Raw genomic sequence first — 22,908 nt, 5'->3', positions numbered from 1 at the left:
GTTATGGATCCAAAATGCAAAGTTTGTCATGATTGCTTGACTTTTTGAGTAACATCATTAGGGCTTTTAGTGCATAACCTGTGGGTTGCTAACACAACCATTGGAGCTACATGAACAAATTATGTTAAACCGTTTCTCAGAACTACACATTTTTGCAACTTTTTCACACAAGTGTCTCATCATAATCAAACATAAAGCAATCGGAAATTTTAAAAATGTTTTAGTCTGAAAAGCCAATGCACTGTAAAAATTCCTTGTTGCACTTAAATTTGTAAGTTTAATCAACTTGAATTTACAATTCATTTCAACTTTCTTGATTAGTGAGGAGTTGCTATAAATGATAAAAAATAAATGCTAATTCAACTTTATTTATTTTTTAATTTAAAGCAATTCCTTACTTATCAAGAAAGTTGAAATGAAGTTCAAGTTGATTAAACGTACAAATTTAAGTGCAACGTAGATTTACATTTTTTACAGTGGATCTCATGGAAAGTTGTGTTATGGTCACGAAAATTTTTATTAATTTATTTGTGTCCATGGCACAAAATTTAGCTTTTTTTTCATGCCTTGAGCACGAATGCCTTTTCGTCCCACTCAGCACAAATTTCTATAAATAGTTTTTTGTGTCCGTGTCATTTTATGTATTGTTTTATCTTTTTTTCCTATTTTTAAATCATTTTTGCTTGGGGTTAGGGTTAGATTTGGGGTTTGGGTTAGGATGTACTGTTATGTATCGGTTTCTACATGTTTTTCTTCCACCTTTATTTTTATTTTCGCCTGGAGTTGGGGTTTGGGTTAGGATGTCTAAAAATGTAACAGAATGTGATTCTAACCCCAATCCCAAGCGACAATGGTAAGAAAATAGGACAAAACAATAAGAATAATGAGTGACACGAAAAAGGCTCAAGGCATGCTGAATTTCGTGCCATGGACACAAATATGTTAATCAAATTTTTCATGACTATAACACGACTTTCCGCGAGATCAGTCTGTTTAAACATACGTTGTCTTGTAAAATTCCTATAAAATTGTGCTGCTTGGTATCTCATCCAATTAAATGACAATCATGCATTTTTAAATGTGGCTTAAATGTCCAAATATTTGGTTAGATGACAATGCCGACACTATGCATGGAGCAGTCGGTCTGAAGTGTGAAAAGAATGCAATGTCTATGTAAACTGGGATCAGTTAAGTGATATTTTATCAGGATGGATTAGATTAATCAGTAGCCTGAAGGAGATTGAGTTAAATAAAGATTGTTAGGCAGTAATCCCTCTCTCTGGGTGTGTGTGTAATTGAGACGGCCCTTTAACCCTTATTAGCGTTAGCCCGAGGGATCTGACACATACGGTTTGTTGTCCTCATTGTAATCTCTAAATATGCTCCATTTGTCTCTATTCAGCCTGTATTTCCCACTTACAACTTCTTAAAGGAATCTAGCTCTAGGTTATTCAAGCACGGAAAATTATTTTGACTTTTCCCACAGCCTGTTAAAAACAAACAAAATGTGTTGACAGAAATTCACTTGCAAAAGGTCCCATGTGCCATAAACTTGCATTATTTCTAATTATAATGATTAGAAACGATTTTATTTCTAGGTTTGCTTTTGAGTCTCATCCGCATAAGGCCCCGTGGTGCGACTTTTTATCTGCCGTTTATACGCATGTTTGCATTTGCACGTGCGCTCTTCCGTGGCTTCCCTGCGGTAGAAACCAGTGCTTTTTCATTTCTGCACTGGGAATAGGGCGTTTGAATGGGCCAGTGTACGGCTATATCACATTATTAGTAATCATATCTGCTTAAGCCAAGCCCGCTGCTCCAGATGGCTGCTTTCAAGTGCAAATGAAGCAGCGAGACGAGGCCGCCTTTAATACGTACTCACGATTCACAAATAGCCATTGATTTTTTCTGTGTCCCCCTCAAGGCAGCCAGTCTGCCGGCATTGAGCTCGGATTAAATGGTCTCCTGAGTCTTTAAAAGGAACATTGATTCTTCTAATTAATTGTGCGCCGTTCAGAAGCAGAATGCATAAACTCGCTCGTATTTGCACTTCAAGTCAATTATTTTGAGTTCGGCCGGACAGGGAACAAACAGGCCCGACGTATCCGCGGAGCTGATGGGAGTCATTTTGTGTGAATCCTCTCAAATGAAAGAGAATTATTTCCATTTTAGCTGTACGTCTGAATGGAAGTCGACATAGGAAGAGGTACGGTCGCCCACTGGGAATGCAGACGTGTTATGAATAACACACGAGAGCGCGTGTGCACGTATGAAGAGTGCGACTTGTTTTATTGTGTTGACAAGTCCCTACCTGTGATTCATTTAAACAAAAAGTATTTTCTTGTCCATATCCTCTCAAAAGGCGAGTCACTGTTGTTTGACGAATTAGGCTCACATGATCCAAGGATGTGACGAGTTTCGGATTTCGATAACTACCTGCCGAAAGGTGACCGGGCCGTCCCCATTTGCCCGGCACTGCATTATCTGCGTGCGCTTTCTCCGAGAGCACCGTACACCCCGGTGCCAGAGCGAAAGGTCCGCTGACAGCTTTGCTATTTAAGACAGGGACGGTCCTCTCCTCCAGATCGTAAGAGTGCTCGAAGAAGCGTATTACTCTCCTGATACTTCATTAATCTCCCTCAAACGCGGCGCCGCTGCCACGGCTGACAGCGGGGACAAAGCGGGGCGCTGCTCTCCTCCCAGCTCAGATAATGCGTGTTTTACAGTAGCCCAGATGTCCGCACTCAATAAAACATTTGAGGGAATCAGGCGAAGTGTGTTTGGGGATGTCTGTATTGACTGGCTGCTGTGTGGAGACTGCGATACGGGGGCTGCTCGTCTCTGATTACAGAATTAAAAGAGTGGGCTGACAGAGCGACTGGCAGGCCGGCGGACGGGGATAATTGTATCTGTGGAGGGATTTGGATTTGACCAAAGTGTGCCATCCTGATTATCTCATGCAGGAAGAGCTGCACGCCTGAAATGAGACTTGGATTAACCTTTCTTTTTCATTATTTTGTTTTATTTTTTTTTTTGCTCGAGTAGGGATATGTGTGGTATAAACACTGTTGCTGATATTCTCAATAAAATCGTTGCTGAACTCATCGGATACCCCTTAAAACCCCTTACCGCTTGAAGAAATTGCATCTTAGTGTTTGAAAAGGTGAGAATAAGAGGCCTGGGGCCACGTTTATAAAATGCTGCGTAGAAATCATCCTACATTTGATCTTACGATCATTTATCAAAAATGCGTACGTGTGATTCATAAACCGAACGTACGCGCTGAAAACGCTCTTGAACTTGTGCGCCGTTAAACGATGTCCAATTAAAGTTGGAGTCCACGATGTTTGAAAAACTCTTTGGAAAAGGAGACGGCCCGACTACCAATACACACTTATAGCCAATCAGCAGTAAGGAGCGTGTCTACTAACCGACACTTGCCGGATTGCGTATGTGTGGGACGGGTCTATCAACAGAAGGTCCAGATTCTATTGGGGTAGGGGTGTGTTTGTTTAGGTGATTTCAAATATCAACATTGGCTTTCAAACATCATGGACTCCGCCTTTAATGTCCTAGACATAAAAAAGAGCACTTGTCAATCTTTAAACCATTTTCGAGCGGCAAGAATGGCTTATTTTCCAAAAACCTGCAATCGGACAAGCAAAACTGCGTACGGCTGCTCAGACCCTGACGTGGCGCTAAGCACTTTTCCACGTCAAAGATCATTTTTATAAATATGGACTTTGTCGTGGATTTTGCGTAAACCATGAGCCCGTCCACACAAAAAATGTGTTTAGGTGTATACGTAAGTATTTTGTACCATATCTCCATTTTGTCCAGACCGATCTGGCATTTTGGGAGCCTGAAACCGCTATTTTTTTAAACTGGATCCCAAAGTGGATAAATCTGAACATGACACTCTTGCAGTTTTGTTTGTACAGCCAATCTGTATATTTTGTGATACGATGATGTCATCACCCTACGTCTCGACCCTTGTCATAGGGTGATGACTTCATCATATCACAAAATATACGGATTGGCTGTACACATGAAACCCTAGTCAGACACCGGTAAGTCATATAACAGCAACAATAACAACAACGACAGTGAGTCTATTACTATAAGCAAAATCTTGCAACATGCAAGCAACAATGATTATGGACAACAACAAGGTTTATGCGCATGCTCTTTTCTGTTTTTAGTGTATCTCTGTGGCAGAATTACAGTGCCACATCCTGGTCTGGCATGTATACTACATCTGTTTGAGTCGGTTTCAGTGGTTTCGTGTGTACACCGATATTTCTTAAGACGACACTGTGATTACAGACTTATTTTAGAACCAGGGAAAGAAAAGATTGTATAGGAAAAGCTCTGGTTTGTGTGGACGTGGCCAGTGGTGTAGTGGTGTCTGGAGAAGTGGGTATACTCTTAATTTATGCCCCCATTTGTAGGAGTGGGTATACCCCATGCTATCAAATAAAGAAGTGGGTATACTCCATAAACCTGTGTATACCCTGCACTACACCACTGGACGTGGCCTAAAGCGTGCTTTTTATTTCTGCATCGATAGTACGACGTAACCTACGCAGAGACACAAACCCTGCGCAGTAGCCTACGGGTAGCCTGACGTTCCTCTTCCAAAATGTAATAACGCGTCAATGCTACGCAGACTGCAATCGCTGTGATCAGTCTGCTAGAACCCCTCCCATCAGTTCAAAAAGATCTGCATCACATTTCCTTATACAGATTTACGCTTACGACAGTAAAACAAAGATGGGCCAAGTTGAGATGTGATATTGAATCTTAGCTGTCTGTTTTTTTTCATCACTGCTGGTCTTCTCAATAACATACACAAGCTTCTTCTTCATTTGTGGGTTTACTGGGCAAGCTGATTCTTCTTCGACTGTTGCTCTGCTCTTGTGGGTTACACGCATGGATACTGCCTACTAGCGGTCTGCATGTGTAATTGCACATCGATGCGAATGATGTAGAAGTATGATTGAAAACCGACGCATAGCCAGCATATAGGGCTGGGCGATAGAGCTAAAATGTTTATCACTGATATAATGTGTTATATCATTCGATAGCGGTAACTATCGATACATTTTATTAAGCTTTTTAAAAAATGACAAGTAGAAAAAAGTTTTAATTTAACCACTTTATGTTTTATTTACACACTAAAAAATAAAACAATAAACAATTGTAGTTTAGCAGTACAAAAAATGTGAATATCTTACATAAAGATTAAATTGGTGTTAAATAAACTCTATTACTGCTCTCTCAGAAGCATTTCTATCACCATAATATGGAGCCCCTAAGGGGACATGGAGGAAAAATTAAATCAAGTTTAGTTTCGCGTGCGCATGTGAACATATCGTATGCGCACGTGAAACTAGCGCGTGCGCACGTGAAACTACTGTGTTTAGTTTCAAGTGCTCACACATGAAACTATCGCATGCACATGTGAAACTTTCGCTTTCACGAGCGCGAGTAGTTTCATGTGTGCGTACGAAAGTTTCATGTGCCCACGCAAAACTAAACTTAAAAAAAATTCTGCACATGAAACTAAACTTTAGATTTCTTTACTCCAATGTCACCTTAGGGTCTCGGTACCATAATGTTTGATTCCTGTTCTTTGTTTCTTGTTGTTTGTTCTAAACTTGTTTGCAGTGGTGGAACGAATCAGTACAGCCTGGTAAAGTAATAATTTGAATGAAAAATTATTTGTATTGCTTACGTGTCGAACACTGCCATCCCCATGTAGCCACTTTGAAAGCCGGCACGTGCGAGCCGGATGCAGAAAAGAAGTGACAGGCCCACAAGTATGCACAGCTTACACACAACATTGTTCCAATGCCGGTCAGACAAAGAACAAAGAACTGCCACACTGGCGAGGTAACATTTCCTTATTAATATCTCCTCGGCCATAGCACTCATTTTTACACATTTTTATGCTTTTTCTGTTACATGGCGCAACAGAACCCCACAGCAACACATTAGCTGTTTGCTTGTCACTCGCAGCACGCTGCTTTATCAGGGCATATAATAGGCTGTGTAAGATATAGGAACAGTGATGTTATGTAGTCCAATGCAGTTTTAGCAATGCATTTACAGGCTTTATATCGAACATTAAGTTGTATCGTTGATACATATCGATATCGCTTTATCGCCCAGCCCTACTACAGCATCGAGGCAACAGCATAGGCCCTATGCAGAAATATAATGAGCCCTTAAGCGCTGTCTGTAAAACAGAGCCAGTGTTTGGGAATAATGGTTAAGATTAGCCATACCCTGATAAAAAAATATTAATTGTCATCACTGTACACAAATTTGAATGAATCATTTTTATGTTTTGGTTTTAAAATTCATTTAACAAATTATAAACATTTAAACTTGAATATTATATCGCTGCAAGCTATATTGGCTAAAACAAGGCAAAATTTGGGCTGTCAGTGAAAGTCTAATAGATGTCTAACCATAGCCCAAAAATAGACTGTGTGTATACGCTTAGAACATATAAGAGACATTAAAGCAAACACATTGAACAACTGTTGGCTTTGCTTAAATGATGAAATTTAGGACATCTCCAAGTTATTTGGGCAAAAACCGCATGTAACCAAATTCAAGGTTATTTAACCTTACAAAACAGCCAATCACAGTGGCCGCTACACATGCTTCGGTCTTCCATAAACGTAATTGGCTGGCTTTACCTAGGTTATTTGCATAAGGCGATCTGATTGGCTGACGCACGCGTTGCCGCTTGAAAAGTTGAGAAATTTATGCCGCAACCAACGGCACTGATTGGTGACAACGGATCCATAATTCAGTTCGGCAACGCATGACGTCACCCATTAAAAGTGAATGGGAAGCGCTTACGCTTACGACCCGCGTGAATGCGCCGTAAGTGGTTGCTTACAACCGGAGGGAAACGTTCACACACCTATAAGTATCTTTAATACTCTGGTCTCAGTTTCACTTGCTTAGAAAAGTTACAGCACACCTCTCTTTAACAAGATGCGTGATTTGTCACTGGACCACTTTTTAATAGGCCTGTAATATCAGGTCATGTACACTGTTAAAAATCTGTAGAAATTACAGTATGAATGGCAACTAGCTGCCAGTAACTTACTGTAGATTTTACATTTATGTTATTTACTTGCAACAGTTTGTTCAAAGTTAAATGAACATGAAACATTGTCTTTATCTTCTACAGTAAGTTACTGGCAACCAGCTGCATGATTACAGCAAATTTTTTACGACATCTTAAAGGGGACATTTCACAAGACTTTTTAATATATAAAATAAATCTTTGGTGTCCCCAGAGTGAAGTTTTAGCTAAAAATACCCCACAGGTCATTTATTATAGCATGTTGAAATTGCCACTTTGTAGGTGTGAGCAAAAATTTGCCGTTTTTGGGTGTATCTTTTTTAATGCAAATGAGCTGATCTCGGCAATAAATGGCCTCCTGACCTATTTTTTCACATGCTTGCAGAGAATGGTTTACCAAAACGAACTTACTGTGTTGATCTTTATCACTAAGTGTTAGAAGCAGGTCCCAATCATGCACTTAAACAAGGAAAAAGTCAGATTTTCATAATATGTCCCCTTTAAAATGTACTGTTGTGTAGAGCATTACGTTACCAGTGTGATTCCAGGGAACACATATACTGATACAAATGTATACCTTGTAATGGACTATAAGTTGCTTTATCTGCCAAATACGTAAATGTAATATTTAATAATCACATTCTTTTACATCATTTCCTGTCTCGTTCCTCCTTGACCAGAGGACAGCTTAAGTAACAACTGGCACATCTTACCCCACACCCCCAATGCATGCGTATGTGTATATAATGGAATGGTAATGTTGGTTTGATCACATTCGCGGCAGGAGCTCGAAAAACACACACATGATCTTCTCTGAGCTCCAAGTATTCTCCTCTAGACACGGCAAACTCTCACTCTGCAGACAGACTGCATAAATTGTCATCTTTTCTCAAATTTACGAGACAAAGTCTGTGCTGATGTGGTGTAGTATAGTATTCCTGGCTGAAATTGCACTCTCAGATATGGGAAAACAAAACCGTTCCTGTATTACTGTCTCTGTACTTCAAGGGGAGATTGAGTAGAAGATGTGTATGATAAAAAAGAGAGAGATGATAGAATATTTTAAATTGTAGTACTTTACATGTTTTGATTGTAGGTCATAGAGAAGGATATTTTGCCTCGCTCCACAGGAACACTGGGAAACCATGCATACTGATTTTTGTCTCTGATTTCTACGCCATAAAACACACACACACACAAATCTCTGCCATTCCAGCAATTTACTGTATAATCTCTATTTTTGAGGAGAAAAGAAATGTTGATCTCCGAGTCCAGCCTGTTTTTAATTATTTAATCTTTGTTCACATATTTCCACATGCAATGCCTAAAGTTCTTACCATCACATTTTATTATTTTCCAACCTTGGTATCTTTGTGAAAACGGGTCCACAGAATGTGCAGAGAAAAGCACGAACATTTCACTTTTTGGATGTGTGTAGTATTTTTATAGCAACCGCTGAGGTTTTCCTCATTAAGAAGTTCACAGGAAGATAATAGATGTTGGGTTCTGCGCTAGTCAAAGCTGAAAGCCATTACTGAGGCCTGTTTGTCAAAGCTAAATGAGTTAGGATGAAAAGTTGTTTTCCTGCGGCTTGGCTACGGCGTTTTGTTTTGCGTACAGTGACAGTCACATTTCTGGAACAATAATAAAGTTATTTAGGACAATGCAGATGTAGTTCATAAGACAAAACATCATAAACTCCACTCGCATGTCAACACATCATCGCTCAAAGATGTTTGGAATTTAACAGCAGCCCGTTTGACTTTGGTGAATAAAATACACATCAGACGTCTCTGGTTCTTCTCTTCATTCTGGACCGCTTTCATTTCATTTAATTGTAACAGATTCAAAGAAATGAAAGGATTAGAAGATATCAAAGTCTGATTAGTGGCTGGTTTTTGGTACGAATGTTGTCACGGTCGTCCATCAGACGGTGCCACTCTGCCCGGAGGCAAAAACCACAATGGCACCACACCAAGCAAGACAGTGAGACTAAAAACTGCACCCATGAAAACCAAATCCTGCTGTTGTAAATCATACCAACACAGCAATAAGCCAAAAATATGATCCATGAGATTACATGAGAGAAACAAACACATAAATTAACATGACAATTCTGAGCACAAACAAATGCATATGAATAAAGATAATCTGTAAAACAAAATGTTCGTTTAAATAAGATCTTGTAAATAAGAATCTTCCAGACGCTGATGTTGTTGTTTTATCAGGGTCATTAGAAAGATTTATCACTGCATTACAGAGAAAATACAGACGTCAACGTGTAGTGGTATTTCAGCTCCCCCGTCCAAACACATGACATGACTTTTCATCATACAATCAATTCCTGATGCATAAAATCAAGTACTGTCCTACTTGTGTGTCTTTTGTTTTCACCCAGACATATACAGTCTGTCACAAGAATTTATATAGAAATAATGCACAGCCTTTCAAAGCAGAAGACTTGTACATGTACACAGATGTTCAACGCATGCACATTGCGATAAAATACAATACGCGCGCACGCATCTGGGGTCTCATTTATAAAACTGTGTGTAAGACTTAAAGTCTACATACGCACAAAATTAAAAAATGGCAAAAAAATATTACGACTTATAAAACAAAGCAATGTTCCATTTATAATTCACCTGCAAGCGTGCGTAAATGAATCATCCTCAGATCCCACCCTGCAAGCCCATTCTCCTGTACAACACAACCTTTGCGTGGGAACTGGCGTACGCACATTTCTAGCCCCATTTTGTGCATACGCACGCTTTATAAATGAGACCCCAGATGACGAAAATTGCGTCAAAGTACACGTAAAACATGGACAATACCGTCTTTACAGTAACACTCAGGCGTCGTAAAAAACTGTTTTTCCTTTTAAGCAAATAACTATTTTGATAAAGGAAAACAGTGCTAAATTTAAACAAAAAAATGCGTGTTGAGAAATGTTTGATTAATTTAATTTTGTAAAGTTCTTAAAAATTATTTTGCACCCATTTTATAATTTTTGTCTTGACTCAACAATGTGGCCCAAAGACCATATACGCCTTAGTGTCACAGTTCTCATGAAAGACAGAGGTAGACAAAGACTTTATTTAAAACAGAAAACAAAACCCACGAGGGGTAAACAGTAGTGATGGGTCGTTCGCGAACGAGCCGTTCTAAGAGCTGATTCTTTGTAGCGAACGAGCAGAGCCGAATCTTCAGACGCAGGCAGGGGTGGGACCGTAAGAGCCGGCTCTTCTAAGGGAGCCGAGCCAGAAGAGCCGAATCTATGAAAAGAGCCGGACTGCCATCACTAAAATGTAGAGCCGGAGCTTGAGCCGAAAGAGCCGAATCTATGGAAAGAGCCAGACTGCCCATCACTACTTTCTATCACGTAGCCGAGACCAGACTTTGCATGGGTGAACAGTAGAAACCGAATCGGCACAGGACAGCCAACACAGGGGCATTATATAAGGGAGCAAATCAAAAGGGGAACAGGTGACAATCATGAAACAATAATAAGAAAATTAAAGAGGAAACGAGGGGGCGGGGTCAGGAGGCGAGACAGAAGGCACATGGCCTGAATAAACACACAAAACATAGGCCATGATCCTGCCTCAAGACTAATAATAAAACAAGGACAAGAGGGCAGAATCATGACACCCTAGACCAGGGGTGGGCATTCCTGGTCCTGGAGGGCCACTGTCCTGCAAAGTTAAGCTCCAACCCTAATCAAATTCAATTCAATTCAATTCAATTTTATTTATATAGCGCTTTTCACAAGTGTTAATTGTTGCAAAGCAGCTTAACATGAGAAGATGTAGAGGAGAACACAGAAAATCAATAGATAATAAAAGAAGTAGAGAAAGCGGTTAAACCGTACAAGCGAGCATATTAATAAAGTAACGTATACTGTAAAGTGCTAAGTTAAGCCAAAGTTGGCTGACTCTCCCTGGGATTAAAAACCCTCTAGGAAAAAAAACCCAATGGGAAAAAGTCCTAGAAGGACAAAAACCCTTGGGAGGAATTAATATATATTTATATATATATATATATATATATAGAAACGGTAGGGATAGGAGGCGGGTAAGCGAATTAAACTGGTTTAGCCGGTGGTCGTTGGTCGGGCATCGGCTGGTCATCACGTTGAAGGACAGCCAGTGGATCAGTGATGCAATGATCTTCACAGCAACCGGAACTGGGTCTGTTTGTCTCATGGTCCTCGTGGTTGAGGACGAGACAGGGAGAGAAAAACAGAATTCTATTAGCGTAGGGGCCGTTCGCATGCAATGCAAGTGTCAAACATTATAGTGGTTCAAGTCGGCTCGGTTCCAGACAGGCTAACTATTGCGGCAATAGTATATTACCCATATGAGGTATGTGAGTGCTTTGTTCTGGACAAACTAACTACTGCGGGAAAAGTACATTTACTGGACATTTTATGTGAATGCTTTGTTAAAGAAGAATGTCTTAAGTTTAGATTTAAATTGATCGACTGTGTCTGATACTCGAACATTGTTTGGTAAATCATTCCAGAGCTTAGGGGCTAAGTAGGAAAAGGATCTACCACCTTTAGACACTTTTGATATTCTAGGGATAATTAAGTGAACAGAATTTTGTGAGCGCAGTTTACGTGATGGATTGTATTCTGATAGTAGTTCTTTAATATACGAAGGCGCTAGGCCATTTAAGGCTTTGTAGGTGATTAGTAATATTTTAAATTGTATACGATATTTAACTGGTAGCCAGTGTAAAGATGCCAGAATTGGACTGATGTGGTCATACTTTTTAGATCGAGTAAGCACTCTTGCGGCGGCGTTTTGAACCAGCTGTAGCTTGTTTACCTGATTTGCATGGCATCCCCCGAGTAACGAGTTACAATAGTCTATTCTAGAGGTCATAAAAGCATGTATAAGCTTTTCTGCGTCTGATGCAGACAGCATATGGCGTATTTTTGAGATATTTCTAAGATGGAAGAATGCTGTGCGGCAGATGTTGGCGATATGACTATCAAAAGATAGATTGCTGTCGAACATTACGCCTAAATTCTTAACCGTGGAAGATGGCACCACCGTGCAGCCATCTATGGGCAACTTGTAATCTGACATATTATGTTTGTAGCGATTCGGTTCAATAATAAGTATCTCTGTTTTATTGGAGTTTAGCATAAGAAAGTTGTGTGCCATCCAGTCCCTAATATCACTAATGCAGTCTGTTAGCTTAGAAAACTGGTGGGTTTCGCTAGGATGCGACGAGATGTAAAGCTGGGTATCATCCGCATAGCAGTGAAAACTTATGTTATGTTTCCTGATAATGTCTCCTAGAGGTAACATATATAACGAGAATAGGATAGGGCCTAGAACTGATCCCTGAGGTATGCCGTATTTAACGGGGGAGTGATATGACTCTTCCTCATTTACATAAACAAAGTGATATCGATTGGTTAGATACGATCTGAACCAGGCTAACGCCTGACCACTGATGCCAACATAGTTTTCTAGTCTACTGAGTAAGATTGTGTGATCTATTGTGTCAAAGGCTGCACTAAGGTCTAGTAATATAAGGATTGAGATTTCACCACGATCGGATGTTAATAGGAGGTCATTTGTAACTCTAAGCAACGCTGTCTCTGTGCTATGGTGGGGCCTGAATCCTGATTGGAACTTTTCATATGTATTATTATTTTCTACGAATGTGCGTAGCTGGCTTGCCACTATTTTTTCTAATATTTTAGAAAGAAAAGGTAGATTTGAGATTGGTCTAAAGTTATTAAGATCTCCCTGGTCAAGGTTTTGCTTTTTAATGAGCGGTCTAATAACTGCTAGTTTGAAAGCTGTTGGAACGTATCCTAATTCTAGAGATGAGTTAAAGATATTAAGTACAGTGTCTGCCACTACATGAAATACCTCTTTTAGTAATTTTGTGGGAACGGGGTCTAGTATACAGGACGATGATTTGGATGACGTTACTAGTTTAGAGAGCTCTTCTATTGTAGTAGGATTAAATGACTCAAGATGTTCGTTTGGTAATCTAGTGGAAAATGTACTATTGGGTAGAGTGATGGCTGCTTGCATAGTTTCTATGTTTTCCCTAATAAACATAATTTTGTTAGTAAAGAAGTTCATGAAGTCGTCACTATTGTGTTGGAGTTTACTATTGGTTTCTGTTTGTTCTTTGTTTCTAGTCAGTTTCGCAACTGTGCTAAATAGAAAACGAGGGTTGTTATGATTTTCTTTAATAAGCGTACTGAGATAGGTAGATCTGGCAGTTTTAATAGCCTGTCTGTAGTGTTGAACACTCTCTTTCCATGCTGAACGCCATACCTCTAACTTTGTGCTTCGGTAGTTTCTTTCCATTTTTCTAGCTACTTTTTTAAGGGCTGCAGTATGATGGTCATACCATGGAGCTGGCGGTTTTTCTTTGATTCTCTTTTTTCGAATGGGAGCAACAGCATCCAACGTGCTAGAGCAGACGTTGTTCAGGTTTTCTATTATAATATCTAGATCTTCACGATTATCTGCTACATGTTTCATTTGGGACAGGTCTGGAAGAGTGCTAATAAAGCTATCTTTAGTGGTGGAAATTATTGTTCTGGCTAATCTGTAGCATGTTGTAGACTGAGCGGTCCTATCTAGAAGTATTGTACATGACACAAGGTAATGGTCTGAAACGGCATCGCTCTGGGGTGATATTTCGATGTCATTAATATTGAGTCCGAGTGACAGAATTAAGTCTAGTGTGTGATTACGAGTATGCGTGGGCCCTGACACGTTTTGTTTAATGCCGAGAGAATTTAGAACATCCATAAACGCACGTCCTAATGCATCTTTTGGATTATCCACATGGATATTAAAATCACCAACGATAAGAGCTTTATCTACAGTGACTGTAAGCTCAGATAGGAAGTCTGCTATTTCTTTAAGAAAATCTGTGTGGTGGCCTGGAGGCCTATATATGGTAGCTAAAATGAACGAAAGTCGTTTGTTGTTGCGATCAGTTATTTCCATATTTAACAGTATTATTTCAAACGAATTAAATTTTAGGTTGGATTTATGGTTTACTTTGAATATTTTATTGTATATTGTAGCTACACCACCCCCTCTCCCTATTAGACGAGGAACATGTTTATAATAATAGTCTTGTGGGGTGGATTCGTTTAAACTGGTGTAATCGTCTGCTTTAAGCCAGGTTTCTGTTAAACAGAGTGCATCTAAGTTTTGGTCAGTAATTATTTCATTGATAATTGGTTCTTTGTTGGTAAGTGATCTAATGTTAAGAAGGCCGAATTTTAACATTTGAGTTTCATCTGTTAATGTATTATGTTCTAGTTTTATGTTAATAAGATTTGTGCGAGACGAGGTAAACGGTGCTCTGTATTTATTTGTTCGAGGAACAAACACAGTTGAGATGTGTTGGTACTCTGTTAAAAAAGGCTCTATGTGCTGGGATATATGTGATCTTGACATGTCAAGGCAGCTAACAGACTGATGGGTAAGCCGATCTGTCTGTTTCCTGACCTGGGCCCTGGATAGTCAGACACACCTGAAAATTGCAATCAAAGGTTTCTGTGTTTGAAAGGTGTTTGATTAGGGTTGGAGCTAAACTTTGCAGGACAGTGGACCTCTAGGACCAGGAATGCCCTGCCCTAGACCATCACATGCCATATACACCCTACTAAAAAAATCCAGCTAAAGGTCTCCCAGCCTGGTTAAGTTGGTGTAGCAAGCTGGTTGGGATATTTTTAGCTGGTCAGGATGGAGGACCAGCTTGACCAGGCTGGAAGCTTGGCCAGCTTGGCTAACTGGTCTTAGCTGGTTTCAGATGGAAGTAGCTGGTTTAAGCTGGTTAAACCAGATTGACCAGACCGGAAGACCCGCTAAAAAAGTGGCCAAACCCCCTCTTAAACCAGCCTTCTATACCAGCTAAAACCAGCCAAACAGCTTTGGCTGTTTTTTTGCTGGTCGTTTCAGTAGGGTGGTAATTTACATTTATATACATTTTGCATATGGTGAAAAGCCGGTGCTACTCAGCAGCTATAGAAATGAGTCAACTAAAAACAAGAACAAGACTATGAATCAGTCTAGCAATCAGACACGCATCCCTTTATCCAGATGAAACCAGCATCTCAGTTCACCGGTGTCAAAGCTTTAAGAATGCAGGGTAATTCATGTGAATGTTTTCTTCATCATAACTACATCTGTGGTATCTGCTTTTCCTGCATGGGCAGGCAAAAAGCAAAATTTGACTCTAATTTCCGCTCATATTTTCTTCAAACATTAGCCCAAGCCGCAGTAAAAACCTCTGTCTTCACCTGAGTGGTGTCCGAATGGAGGTCCCTTTTCTCGTGTGTCATTGAGACACATTTGATATTCTGGCCACAGACTTTCCTGTGGTGCCATTTTGAAGCTTCCCCATTGAGGTTCCATTTACCCAGGCCACCGGGAGTCTCCAGCCGGGCAGACTCTCTCCACGCGGTCCCTTCCACTGCAGATCGGCCCCAGCAAGCGGCTTCGCCAATATGTTAATACGACACTTTCAGAAACAACTCATATTCACGCCGTAAGCAGGCCCGGCTATTTTCACCCCAGTAGACGGAGAGCTTGTCTCACCTCTGCGCTTTACAAAATACCGGAAAATGACTGATTTTTTCCCCTCTCCGAACGAAACATGCAGATTTCTGAAAGGTCATAAATAACTGGATTTGTATTTATTCTTTTGAACGATTTGGTTGCCTTAGATTCAAAATGCATTAAGCTAAGTGTCTAATTTTACTTCAATTATGAGTCCAATTTTTTAGTAATTGCATCAAATTCAAGAACAAATCTTTACAAAAACTGGCACCGAATTGTTTCGCTGCAACCAACATATTCTCATGGCAATTTGTACGCATTATGAGGTGCATAATTTGTATATTCGTATGTTTTTGTATGATTTGCTTTCAAACATGACGTTGGAATCTCACTATTGTTTCTTTCATAATAATCGTACGTTTTTGTACAATCTAGTTAATTACATACAAAGACTGTTACAACACCAGAAATGGTTTGCAGGTCATGGAAAAAGCTAAATATAATAATAAAATGTATCGAACTATCAAAGCAAACAACATACCACATTTGTACTTGTTGAAATCTTAAATGTTTAAATTTGTTGATGTATTTGGTTGCAAATTCATGTCACTTTGTATAAACTATCCAAGTTAGGCAGAACTAACACCAAGTTGCTTGACATTGCCCTCATCTCTTATGAAAATTACCCATGTTTTTTGTGTGTAGTAACCATGGTTTTGTGGTGTATTGCTTACTATTAGCAAAACCATAGTTTAACTACAGGCTATGGGTTTTGTAAGGGATAAGCGCAAACCTTAAATAAAGCTATGCAAAAAGAAATACACCGCGTTCCAAATTATTATGCACAAGCCATTTTTGTTTATTTTTCCAATACAGTCAGTAAGTTTACAAATTTTATTTTACCCTCAACACTTATATTACAGTGTGAATTTTTTTCTATTTAAATGAAATAAACAATGTTGCGGGTAACGCATTACAAGTAATGCGCGTATTACTTTTCTGAAGTAACAAGTAAAGTAATGCATTACTTTATAAATTAACACATTAATATTTAAGTTACTTTTTTAAAAATGTAATGCAAGTTACTTTTCAGTTTAATTAATTCAATTTAAAAATAAATTAATATACTGAATTATAGTGAACATGAGAATTATGCACTCTGTGCACCTGAGCGGTAACAGTTTGAGTAAAAAACGGAGATGGCAGGCCAGAGCTTGACATTTTTGCGATCTTAAAAAACACCCGCAAGGCCTGAAAGAGATCAAGCCTCAACCAAGTAAGAAAAAGTAACGCATAACTAACTTAAAAGTAACATAAGCATTCCTTTTCATGAAAGGTAACTAAGTAACGCAATTAGTTACTTTTTTGGGGAGTAACTTAATATTGTAATGCATTACTTTTAAAAGTAACTTTCCCCAACACTGGAAATAAACATGTCAAAAGATACTTTAAAGGCGAAGTCCCACGATGTTTGAAAAACGCTTTGGAAAACGAGACGGGCCGACTACCAAAACACACTTAAAGCCAATCAGCAGTAAGGAGCGTGTCTACTAACCGACATCCTTGCCGGTTTGCGTATGTGTGGGGGCGGGTCTATCAACAGAAGGTCCAGATTCTATTGGGGTAGGGGCGTGTTTGTTTAGGTGATTTCAAATATCAACACTGGCTTTCAAACATCGTGGACTTCGCCTTTAATACTTTGAAAAATATGCAAAATATGCTGTTCCAAATTATGATGCAGAATGCACTTTAACAAAATGTATAATTCTATAATAGATTATAATGATCCAAAAACAGATATCTATCAAATGTGCTGCATGGACGCAAAACAAACATTGTCCAAAAACAAACACAATGCAAAATAAATAATGTATTTTCACAAGTTACATAATAATATATAAGGATATCTTTGACATGACTTTAACTCCCCTATTCATTAAACTTGTAAGTATACAAGTATAGCTTTTGTCTTTATTTCACTTGAAGATGCTAGTATTGCATCCCAGAGTTGATGTTTTGAATTATAGTGCTGTCCACCTCACAGATCTTTTATATAATGATGCTCCACAGGCTCTTAATAGGACTAAGGTCATTGGAGGATGATGGTGGTCACACCTTGATTTATTTCTTATTTTATGCCCATATGAATTAAAATAGTCAGTGATGCTTTTTGCAGCATGGGATGATGTGTTATCCTCCATGAAAGTACATTTATTTCAGAAGACATGATTCCCTTTATATCTCATTGTGAAAAAACATCTTTTAGGAACTCTACATATCTTCTACATGCCCTTTCGACCCCATCAGGGATCCTAAGGGGACCGACCATCTTACTTCCCAATATTCCTGTCCAAATCATTCTGCCACCTCTCACTAATGTTACAGTCTTGTTTGAATACAGTGGCTATTCACCAACAATCCAGAATTACATTTATCAACATTACTCAGTATATTATGGCATGTCAATGAATAAAACTGTGAGACAAATAGTCTTCTTGTATTCTGAGCTTTGGTTTTGGTTTGGTGGAGGAGTAGTAATAAAGCTTTATGCATTGAAGGATCCAGTATTAAAGGGGTTCTTGGGATTCCAGAGACACCAGCAGGTTTAAATACATGGTTGCTTCGTAACGGTGGCTTTTTATTGCTGCCTCTTCCTAATATTTTCCTTAAAAATATTTTTAAAAGCCTTTATATAGTTAAATCTTTCTGTACTGAGAATCACTCATAAATCTTAAAATACTTCAATAATTTCTGTTTGGATCCACCAAATATAAATTGTTATAGGAAGTAATTTGCTTTTTTAAGATAATGCACACTTTTTGTCTTTAGAAAGATCTTTTTTCATACCTTTATTGTCTGAGAACTACAACTTGCTTAATAATTTGGAACAGCATATTTTTCAAAGTATTAAAGTATCTTTTAACATTTTAATTTAATTTAAATAGAATAACATCCACACTATCATATACGTGTTGAGGGTAAAATAAAATGTGTAAACTTACTGACTGTATTGGAAAAACAAAGAAAAATGGCATGTGCACAATAATTGGAACGCGGTGTATACGGTTGGGCACTGTATGTAAACTCTGGCTCTTGAAGTTCAACGGTGTTATACCTCCCAAAACATACTCGTGGCTCCTCTGTGACCAGATCATTCAACAACACAATCCCACGTTCAAAGTTTTACCTCTAGGTGTATCACACACAAGCCTGTTTCTTGGTTTGCAAGCCAATTTGTCACCTAGCCTGAAAACACATCCCTTCACACGCAAGACAAAATCTCGAAGCAATTAACTTATTGTGTAGTACCTCAATCTAAAGATATGAGATTAGATACATGCGGCATTGTACAACAGCTGCGTTTTGCCTTTCCATTTGAGCGTGGGTGTCTTTGTGCGTAAGATTGTGGATAAGGTAGCGCGAGGTATAAGGCAGAAGAGCGAGAGCCACAGATGTGGGCCTTTCTAAAGGCTCTGTCTGCCAGCCTGTGTTTACCTGACACTCAGAGTGACAGCGGAGTGATTGGAAATATCCCCCACTCACTGATGCGAGCCCCTGAGTGCACGGAAAGTGCTTTTGTAGTCTGGCTGTAATGGCCCAAGTTTGAATTGAAGGTTGAAGGAAAACGCTTCTCTCTGGTCACTCTCTGGGAGGAGCTGACATAGTGGAAACGATGCAGAGAACAGTAAGTCTTAGATCGGGAACGCAGCTGAGAGTGCAGAATGTTTCTGGGCTGTTATCTCAATGCAATCTTGCTAATCTCTCAGCGTTTATAAAAGCAACACCATTGCAACAGATAAAGTTCCGAGACTTTCCTTTTTTCTGCTTGACATCTAGGACGATGCAAAGTGATCTTGGTGAGGCCTTATCGTAACAGTTTTTCCTCTCAAACTCTCTGGTGAATAACAAAACAATCTGCCGAATTTGCCCCCCAGACAGACTAATTTCCTAAGATAATTTCATTCTCATTCTGTGCTGCTGAGCTCCCTTGACGCACTACGAAGCAGGGAGGCATAGGTACATCAGTTGTCAAAGTTGATAAGAATTGCAGACAGTATTGTGACAAAGAGATGCCATCATTCCCTTTATCAAATGATTTGTCTCTGAAGGGCCTCCACAGTTTGAAGGCCCAGCATTCTTGTCTTTGTGATTTTGGTAGGGTTTTTTGTTTGTTTGTTTGACACTGTATTGAGGGCATTTAATATCGATGCCTTATTCTTACTTTCTCATAAGGATTTTATTTTGCCTAACCAACATATTTTTAATAGGACATAGTATAAACCTACATTGCTTGTGCATTTTTTTTTTAATTAATTATTACACTGTTTTTACAATATGAAAGGGATCATCTGTAGGCAGCAGAAAAAAAGCCCCGATGCTAAGGGTCTTGTATCACACTAAAGGAGCTTATTTCGCTATAACAACCATTAGGGCGCTCATTACACTGCTATTTTCCTCATAAGTAAGGTAAGGAGTAAATATTGATTTCTTTAAAAATATTGAGCTAATTTTAACAAAACACAGACCACCCGCGAGGAAAACACGTAAACTTTCAGTTTTAAGGTAAGACAAGATGTTCATGTTCAAATGTCATTTGTAAATGTTATATGTCATTAAAAGACATATTTATATTTTTTTTGTGTATTAAACTGTACCTGTTAAAATGATTTGCAGCATGCAGGTTACCATGTGTTATTAGTTTTGAGTGGTTGTTATCTGGGAATAACAAACCTGCAAATGTCTGGACAGGCTAATCACAATCAAGCATTCAACAACATGCAATAATAACAATAAATACAAGAATACCAACTTAATATAAACCAAATAAATTAATAAATAATCACTCTAAATACACAGTAACAAACACAATAACCAAAATTACAGTACAAGTTAAAGGAAAACACCACAGTTTTTCAATACTTTACTATGTTTTTCACTCAACTTAGACAAATTAATACATACCAATCTTCTTTCAATGTGTGCACTTAATCTTTGTACAGCGCATCGTGAATGTGTTAGCATTTAGCCTAGCCCCATTCATTTCTTAGGATCCAAACAAGGATTAATTTATAAGCCACCAAACACTTCCATGTTTTCCCTATTTAAAGACTGTTACACGAGTAGTTACACAAGCAAGTATGGTGGCACAAAAATTAGGGATGTCCAGATCCGATATGCTGGATCGGTATCGGGGCCGATCCGGGCTTTTTGGCTGGATCGGACATCGGATCAAAGACCGACAACATGACCGATCCAATTCCGATATGTGCGTTAGCCGTGGTTGTTGTTACTTACAAGTTATTAAAAGGACAACATATTATAAAAGCACCATAAATGTTTTATGCACTATATTCAAAGTCTTTTAATACACTCAATAGCTTCATGTGAAGGAACAAACGCACATTTAAAGATATTTAAGTTCACACAAACAATGTAACTTACTCGCACACGAGTTACTCCACTGGTGAAGCGGACGGACGAAACGTGTCATTTACACACGCACACACAAGATAACTGTAGGCTATTGTAAAGATCTGATTTCATAAAGTCTCAGTAAGCAATTGGATGGATTCAATTCCCAGAGCACACGATGCATCTATTCTCTTTGTGTTTTAACAGTTATAAACTTTTCATTGCGGAGCGAGGATTTCCATGAGAGGATGATTCAAGGACATCAAATCTGCACCCAGAAACCCCATGAACGTTGCGTGTTATGACTTAGGCGCATCAATTCTGCACCCGGAGTGTGCATAAAAAGTCCGGTCAAAAGCATAATTCCCAAAATAACCATCTGCACACTAAAGCTTTTTTACTATGACAGTTTTACGCAATTAAGAAGAAAATATTTAGCATACTTAACTGATCAAACGTACCTATTTTATGTTCTCCTAAACACTGCCATGATGTTTCTTATAACTTGTAAATCATTTTACATTATTGATTTTAACATTTAAAATGGTACTAGATGTAGCTGAAAGCACTATACACATTCAATTAAAATACTATCGGGCAGATATTGGTATCGGCTGATATACAGAAATGAAAAAGTGGGATCGGGACATCCCTACACAAAATAAAATGTGGCTTTTTTTAAGCGGATAAAAAATAAGAACTACATTGCATGGCGGAAGAACACCCAGTCTGCAGCACTTCAACCTCGGCACGCAGCAACATCATCACTCCTGACTCTTGCTCAAAATTCCGTCAATATTACTGCGCCGAGGTCAAAGTACTGAAAACTAAGTGCTCTTCCGCCATACAATTCAGCCCTCACCTTCTATGTTTAAAGGGGCAATAAGTAGGATTTACCCCTATCTAGTGGTGAAATTGTATTTTGCATTCAAACGAACAGTGCTCTCTAGCGCCTCGCCTTTCCAAATGCGTGTTGCAACTACGGTAGCCATTATGTAATCACTGATCTCCTTGTCCGTTGCAGCTGGTTCACGTGTTCTGAATGAAAACGCGTTGTTGAAACGCGTTGGTAGGCTAGTGCTTTTTGTCCCTCTCTGCTATTATAGTTTATCAATACGGCAGAACGATATGGATGCCTCCTTGGACCCGTTCAATGTAAGTCAAGAGAAGAAATTCTAAGCTTACAAAAAAGTCAGATCACTGGCAGAGGTCATTTGACACCAACGAGGACATATTTATGAACAAAAGACATTGATTTTGATTAATAAAACACTTAAAATCCTACTAACTGTCCCTTTAAAAAAATCGCCACGGTTTATTTTGTGTCACCATACTTACTTCTGCAACAGTCTTCAAACAGGGAAAACATGGAAGCGCTTGGTGGCTCCCAAATCCATCCCTGTTTGGATCCCAAGGAATCAATGGGGCCAGGCCAAATGCCAACACATTCACAACGCTGCACAACGATTAAAAGTGCACACATTGAAAAAAGATAGGCATGTATTAATTCATCTAAGTTGAGGTAAGAACATAGTAAAATATAAAAAGGGTGGTGTTTTCCTTTAATATAGGATACACTTTTATTCAAAATGACTTCCCACTGATAAGAGTATTTAACATTTTGTCAGAAGAGCCAACAGTAAGCATAGTCAACAAAGTAGAAATAGAGTTGTAGCTATAATAGGGGAAAAGGAATATCAAAGATAAGAGGGGTTTTATATATTTTGTATATTACCAACCGAGTTCGACTGTGGATAGTTGATATTTCACTCTCATCCTTCAGAAAGATACTCGTCTTCTGCATTCAGACTAAGCAACAGAAATAATTGC

The 22,908-nt window shown here is 38.9% G+C and overlaps 1 long non-coding RNA gene across 1 annotated transcript in view; it reads right to left on the bottom strand.

Annotated features, from left to right (window-relative positions):
* Positions 1 to 22,908, bottom strand: part of LOC141350226 (uncharacterized) — a 38,035-nt gene that overhangs the window by 13,996 nt on the left and 1,131 nt on the right. Inside the window, exon 2 of the long non-coding RNA XR_012358233.1 lies at positions 22,818 to 22,887. This is a non-coding gene — a long non-coding RNA (uncharacterized lncRNA). The remainder of the gene's footprint in view (positions 1 to 22,817; positions 22,888 to 22,908) is intronic.

The sequence above is a fragment of the Misgurnus anguillicaudatus genome, chromosome 17, assembly GCF_027580225.2.
Source record: "Misgurnus anguillicaudatus chromosome 17, ASM2758022v2, whole genome shotgun sequence".
Classification (NCBI taxonomy): domain Eukaryota; kingdom Metazoa; phylum Chordata; class Actinopteri; order Cypriniformes; family Cobitidae; genus Misgurnus; species Misgurnus anguillicaudatus.
The sequence above is the reverse complement of the archived record's forward strand: the minus strand, read 5'-3'. Positions and strand labels throughout refer to the sequence as shown.